Source organism: Triticum aestivum, chromosome 6D, assembly GCF_018294505.1.
Source record: "Triticum aestivum cultivar Chinese Spring chromosome 6D, IWGSC CS RefSeq v2.1, whole genome shotgun sequence".
NCBI lineage: Eukaryota > Viridiplantae > Streptophyta > Magnoliopsida > Poales > Poaceae > Triticum > Triticum aestivum.
Window position 1 is genome coordinate 396,486,510 of NC_057811.1, and position 7,553 is coordinate 396,494,062.

The following is a 7,553-nucleotide window of genomic DNA, read 5'->3' on the forward strand; positions in this document are numbered from 1 at the left end:
TAGACTTCACAAACAAATTTGTCTTTCAGTCTGTACTGAATGTTGGCCAAGAGAGGCATCCATGTTAGTAGGAAGAACAGATGTTTTTTCTAGATCTTTGCTTTTGGAGCTACATATTTATATATGATCTGTGAATCATTGAGATGCAGTAACATGTTGATCTTATGTACGGGAATCGTACTAGTTGGTTTTGAATTTGGGCTACTAATGTGAACATATTACAATGCCAGGCCTGTGAGTCTCGTGTGAACATTTTGAACAGATCAGCTCTTACTGCTATGCACAGCATGATCCTTATTTCTGTGTTCTCAGTGTTTACAAGTTACTAACAGTTCCTTATTTCTGTTCGCTCAGTGTTTACAAGTTACTGATCGATCACTAGCTAGCCTACTAATGCGCTCCTGGCAGTTTTAGTTCCGACGCAAGATCCGAAGTGGTAGTTTTTTGAATAAAAATGCCTACCTCTGAAGAAACTGACAAGCTGCTCTGAAGAAAATGCCATGCGAATCTGAAGAAACTGCCAGCAAAAACGTTCGCAAATGCCTTATCTCCCAGCGAACGTTCATCAGCTAATGCGATCGTACACGTGCACCATCCGACCTACTCGATCCTACACGTACACTATCCGACCTACTCGATCCTACACGGATAAATAGCGGATCACGCACGTACTACCTCCTTTCCAGTTTGCAGGGCTCAATTCAAAAAACGACCTACTCGATCCTACACAAATAAATAGCGGATCACGCACGTACTACCTCCTTTCCGGTTTGCAGGGCTTAATTCAAAAATCTAACCAACCAAGGTAGATGATGAGTGGTGGAATCATTTTTGACAAGGAGGGAGTACCTCATCTGGATGATTCGAGTGCACTCGTTTGACCGTCATGCCGGCGTGCGACCCAACATGGACGGGACGCACCACTGAAGAGATGGGAAGGCACAATCATAATTTCAGTTTTTCTAGTTTTCCACGGCAAGCTGGCGCGCTAAGCCATGCCTGCTTATGCATTGAATTCAGATGACCGCGATGACCATCACGTTTCCCGCGACACGCTAGTTCACCTACCTTCCGCATATAATTACTGTTTCCCGGGCTTCTCCGGTGGCACCATCACCCAACTCGCCCTATCCTCATAAGCTCCCACCGGCCCGACGTCGCTCGCCACTTATCCTCGCTCTCGCCACGTCCGCCATGCCCCCGCCCGTCCGCGATAGGCGACACCGGAGGCGGTCACCGCCGGAACTAGTGTTCGGTTTTTCACCGGAAGGCAGACGGAGGGAGGAGGCATTCTATTGGTCTTTAGATGGCAATGCGGAGATCGAGGAGTTGTTGGAGCTCGACCGCCTGGCGGAGGAGCAGGATTTGTTGGAGCGCGACCGCTTGGCGGAGGAGCAGCGTATCGCCGATTTGCGCCGCCAGCGGGACATGGAGCAGCAGCGCACCGACGCTCTGAGTCGCGAGCAGAGCGCCAGCAACTGGGCCAACTACGTGGAGGCCGGCGCCCGGCAAATAGCCCTGGAGGCTGTCCGGCACGCACACGTTTGCCACGCCAATTTTTACTACCAGCTTGTCAAGTGGGTTTCCCGCTTAGAAGCCGAAGCTTCGGTGGACCACGCCGGCATGGAAAGGGCCAACGCGCACGAGCAACATGCCCTATCGCACCTCTGGCAAGTCCGAGGTAAGGCGGAGGACGCCGGTGCCGGCGTTTAGCGTGTACCGCAGATGGCGGTCGGCATCGTCTAGTTAGTACTTGTACGCTACTAGAGTATTAGTGGGAGTAGATAGTTAACTTGGCTATGATGGTTGTCAACGTGGAAGTTCAGTACTCTATATGTGGATCAGACCTGTTACTTTGCTCTAAATGTTGAACTTTCCGTTTGAACGTATGGAATGGGCTGTTTGTCCTCCACGGGTTTAGAGGCTGACTTGTGGGCCTACCAAGTTGACGCGTACACAATCAGGAGATGATTGTGCGTGGAGAGGATGACAGCAGGGATCCGCCAAGGTCATGTCAATACGCAAGCAAGTGCCTCCTTATTTCAAGCCAATAAAAAATGGCTCCTCCTAATGGATTTCTGACATCTGGGTCCCATGCCATTGTCAACGTAGTCAATAAACGAGAGAACTGCACAACGAGCGGCTGACACCAGGGACCCAGCAGCTCGCCCAGTTATTTTTGTTTTGGGTTAATTTGATAAATGCCACTCCAAATCTGGTGTTTCCGAGAAATGCCACTGCAATTTCCAAACTTTGAAAAATGCCATTTCATGCCATTTCCAGTGGCATTTTTCAAAGTCTGGAGTGGCGTTTTTCAAAGTTTGCAAATTGTAGTGGCGTTTTCCAAAGTTTGCAAAAATTGCAGTGGCATTTTTCAAAGTTTGAAAAATGCAGTGGCATTTTTATGAATCGCCATAATTGGAGTGGCATTTATCTAATTTTTTTTTGAGACGGAAGCAGGGTGTCAACTGGGCTGTGCGGGGCATTCTGGCATGTCTAGACAGCCTTCTCTTTTATGTTTACCACAGACCAGCCCAGTAGTTTTTTCTTTCTTTCTGAAAATGGCTAGCCCAGTTTTTTTTGTGATTTGCCAAGTAAGTCGCTTTGTCAGGCCTGTTGGGCTGCAAATCTTTTAAGACAACGAGAGCTTCATTCGGCTGGACGAGAAAATGGCCTATCAGTAATGAGAAATGGGTTGTACATTTTTAAAACACATCAAACCGACAATTAGTTTCAAATTTATTTTTTTCATTTCGAGATTTTAAATTGCATTAATTTTTATGCGTGGACAATTTGTTGGATTTTATATTGATATACATTTATTTTTAAAATCAGTTTGAATGTGACTCAAAATTTTGGGATTAAAAACAGTTCATCCAAACCCCCCAGCAACGCTCACTGTTCATCCAGAGGCAACGCCACGGGGTCCTATTCATCCACCCCCACCGGAAACTGTTCATCCAAACCCCCCCAGCAACACTCACTGTTCATCCAGAGGCAGCATCGATCGGCTTCAGTTAGCAGCAATAGCGAAGGAATCGCTCGATCGGGTTCAGTTAACAGCCATCGATCGATCGCTCGGGTTCAGTAACGCGTAGCCTGCAGTGCAATCGCTCGGGTTCAGTTAGAGCCCAACGCCTCGCTCGGGTTCAGTTAGAGCCCAACGCCTCGCACCCATGCGCGTGCGTGTACGAGAGAAACGCGCATCGCTCGGCCCCGACCACCCACCCTAACCGGGAACACCCCGATATTTTCCTCGCCCTCGCTTCTACCACGGTTTTTTCCGTCATGGACGGCCCAAAGAATGTCATGCAGCTGCGTCTCCGGCCCGTCCAGGACGAAAAGCCCATTTTCTGTCATGATTTTTTGTCATAGAAGTAGGACCTCACCACATCTATGATGATACCATGTTTTGTCACAATTATCGTCATAGAAGTGTCATAAGTATGACAGAAAAAAAATTCGTTCGGCCCAAAATGTCATGGATGTGTCTTTTTTTGTAGTGTCTAGTCATGAAGATAGTAAGCTTGATAGTGTTTTCAAATGTCTGAAGGATAAAAAATTGAAAACACTAAGTAGAATAGTAGTAGGATGATGAATTCTAGCGTAGCTAGTAGAAATGATAAGATGCCTGAAGGGCCTCCTAACATTAATAGTTTGATTGAATACCCCAGGTTAGGTGGTAAACATGATGATAGAAAAAATCCTGCTAACATGCCTGAAGGGCTCCCTAGTCAGGAAGATTTGATAGTATTTAGTGACCTCCCTGTCACACCTACGGGGGTTGGGTGTGTGATCCCCCCCCCCCCCACACAGCTGAACCAAAGTGTGCTGTGGGAGAAAATTTCCAAATATGGGCAGGGCAAGCACACTAGGAAAACCCTTTTCCAATGAATGCCCTCTTTTGGAATATCAGGGGGATTACAAACCCTGGAAAGAAAACATGTATCATTGAAACCTTAGCCAAAAACAAACCCATTATTGTGGCTTTTCAAGAAACTAAGAAAACAACTTCCTTGAAATCCATTAGTGGTAGTATCAATTATGTCTGGCACCACCTGCCTGCTGTGGGCACCTCAGGGGGTATATTGGTAGGGGTAGACTCTGATATCTTTGATATCAACAGTTGGAACTCCCTCAGGTACTCTGTTTCCTGCAATTTATCACACAAGAACAGTGGGAAATCATTTAGATTTATTGCAGTCTATGGGTCTCCTTATGAGGATGGTAAAGATGATTTCATATCTGAGCTTCACAGCTTATTTATTGATGGCCATCAACCCACATTAATTGGAGGAGACTATAATTTGGTTAGATATCAGCAGGATAAGAATACTGGCAAAATTAATCACAAATGGAGTGATAAATTTAATGCCTGGATAGAAATATGAAGCCTCTTAGAAATCAAAATGTCTGGCAGGCAGTTCACCTGGCTAACAACCAGGAGAACCTATTTATGACTACCATAGATAGAATTTTTTGCACTACCGAATTAGATGCCCTCTTTCCTTTATGTAGCTCCCAGGCCCTCCCTAGAACTGGCAGTGATCATACTCCATTCTTATGGGATTCTGGCATTGGTAGCACCCCAAAAAGTTCTAGCTATAAGTTTGAAAAATGGTGGATGCTGAGAGCAGAGTTTAAAGAGCTAGCAAGGAAAAATTGGTCTGCTCCCACTTCAAGCACCACCCCTATAGACATATGGCAAGAAAAAGTTAGGAGGTTTAGGAAATTTAGCAAAGGGTGGAGTAGAAATGTTGATTCTGAGATCAAGAAACTCAAAATCAAACTGATAGAGGAGTATGATACTCTGGATATTAAATCAGAGACTGCCCCTCTCTCTGAATCTGAAAGAATTAAGATGAAAACCCTACTCTCTGAATTACACAATCTGTGGATTGTGGAAGAAGTGAAAGCTAGACAGAGAGCTAGGGATAGAGATATCCTAGAAGGTGATAGAAACACAAAATACTTCCAAGCTGTAGCTAATCAAAGAAGGAGGAAAACCATGATTAATGCTTTGGAGGGACCTAATGGTACCACCAATGATATCAAAGAGATGTTGGAGATTGCCACCAACTATTACAAAGATCTCTTAAAGAAAAGAGTAGGGAAGGTTTTAGCATTAGTAATGACTTCTTCTCCTTGGAACACAAGGTGAAGGACTTAGATAACCAAGCACTCCAAAAACCTTTCTCTGAAGAAGAGGTGAAGATGGAGCCCTGGTCCAGATGGACTCTCTTTCCTCTTCCTCCAGAACTTCTGGGAGATCATTAAGAATGATATAATGGCTATGTTTGGGGATTTTTATAAGGGGAAGCTAGACATATATAGGCTAAATTTTGCAATTCTAACTCTTATCCCTAAAGAGAAAGAGGCAATTAGCATGAAAAAATTCAGACCTATCAGTCTTATAAACTGTATCTTCAAAGTTTTCACTAAAGTCCTCACCAATAGATTAGCTCTGTTGATGAATACTCTCACCTCTAGTAACCAAACTGCCTTTATCAAAGGCAGGTATGTTCTTGAGAGTGTGGTCACTGCCCATGAGGTACTACACTCTACTTACAAATCAGGTAATCCAGGTCTGGTCCTGAAATTAGACTATGAAAAAGCTTTTGACAAAGTGAACCTAGATTTCCTTTTAGAAATCCTAGAAAAAAGGAATTTTGGCCCTTTATGGATCTCCTGGATTAAGCAGGTTACCCGCATGGGATCAGTGGGGGGTGAAAATTAATGGCATAAAGGGACATTCCTTTATTACAGGGAAAGGCCTAAGGCAAGGGGACCCACTGTCCTCACTCCTTTTTAATTTAGTGGTAGATGTGCTTAGCCGAATGCTTTTTAAAGCAGCTTCTCATGATATGATTAGTGGCTTGTGTTCTGACCTTATCCCTAATGGGATCATCTGCTTGCAATATGCAGATGACACCATCCTTTTCATGGACAGAGATGAACACAAAGCATCTAACTTGAAGATGGTCTTAACCTGCTTTGAAAAAGTTTCTGACATGAAAATTAACTATTCTAAGAGTGAGATAATACCCATAGATATATCTCCTGAAGAGACTAGTATCTTTGCTGATATCATAGGCTGCAAAGTTGGGGGATTCCCCATAAAATATCTTGGTATTCCTTTACATTATGATAAGCTTAGGAGAGAGGACTTACAACCTCTGATAGACAAGATTCTCAAGAGAATAGCTGGATGGAGAGGCAAACTCCTATCCTATTCTGCCAGGTTCATTCTAATCAAAACTTGCCTAGCTAGTATACCCATTTATCTCCTCTCTTTCTTTAAATTACCCAAATGGGCACTGGGCATGATCAATAGCCAGATGGCCAACTGCCTGTGGAATGATTTTGAAGGAAATAGGAAAATTCACCTTGCTAACTAGCATCTAGTTTGCATGAGTAAACAACATGGAGGCCTAGGGGTACCCAATATCAAAGATGTAAACCTCTGCCTACTGGGGAGCTGGGTGAAGAGATGCATTAATGATGAAGGGAAACTCTGGAAGGATCTTATAGATAGAAAGTACTTGAATGACTCTCCAAATATCTTTGCTTGCAACCCACAAAACCCCTCTAGAGTTTGGCAGGGTGTGATGTGGGCTGCTAAAGCATTAAAATTTGGATATATATGGGTTGTGGGGGATGGGAAGAAGATAAGATTCCGGGAGAATATATGGTTTGGAACCTCCCCTCTATCAGTCCAATTCTGGCCACTTTAGTCCATCTATCATCACCCTAGCTGAGGTGTGGGACAACAATGAGATTAAATTGACCTTTAGAAGGGTTTTCACTACACACATGATGGAGCAATGGTGCTGCCTTGAGCAGATAATTGAAAACACTCAATTTCAGGGATGTGGTGACTCTCTAGTTTGGCAATATGAAGCCAAGGGTGAATACACTACTGTCTCTCTATATAGCATCATTAATTTTAGGGGGGTACAACCAGTTTATATTCCTGCAGTTTGGTCCATTATAGTACCACCTAGAGTGCAGGTCTTCCTCTGGCTGCTTTCTCACAATAAGCTCATGACTAAAAATAACTTAGCTAAAAGAGGCATTGAGAAACCCCCTGCCTGTGTCTTCTGTACTGATAATGAAACCATCGATCATCTTTTCTTTGGATGTGTGGTAGCCAAACAAATCTGGAGACAGGTCTCTGACTTATTTTCCGTTGACATGGGTTCAGATTACTTCTCTATTGCCAGGTTCTAGCTTGCCAATAAAAAACATACAGTGTTAAATTCAGTATGTGCATGTATTCTTTGGACTGTGTGGAAGAAAAGAAATGCTCATGTCTTTAGTAACGCTGTGTGGATTGACTTGAAACAGATTTGGAGGAAAGTGTTGGGAACGATGAGGAGATGTGTGATCTTACTCAAAGAGAAAGTGGTGCCTCAATGGGAGAAGATAACTCACCAAATTTCCTTAATCTTGGAATCCCCTTTCGAAATTCTGGTGGGGTGATTTCACTGGAAATGATCTCTGCAGGAGAAGTCGACCAATCCCTCCTCTCCAAACCTGGATGACTACAACGC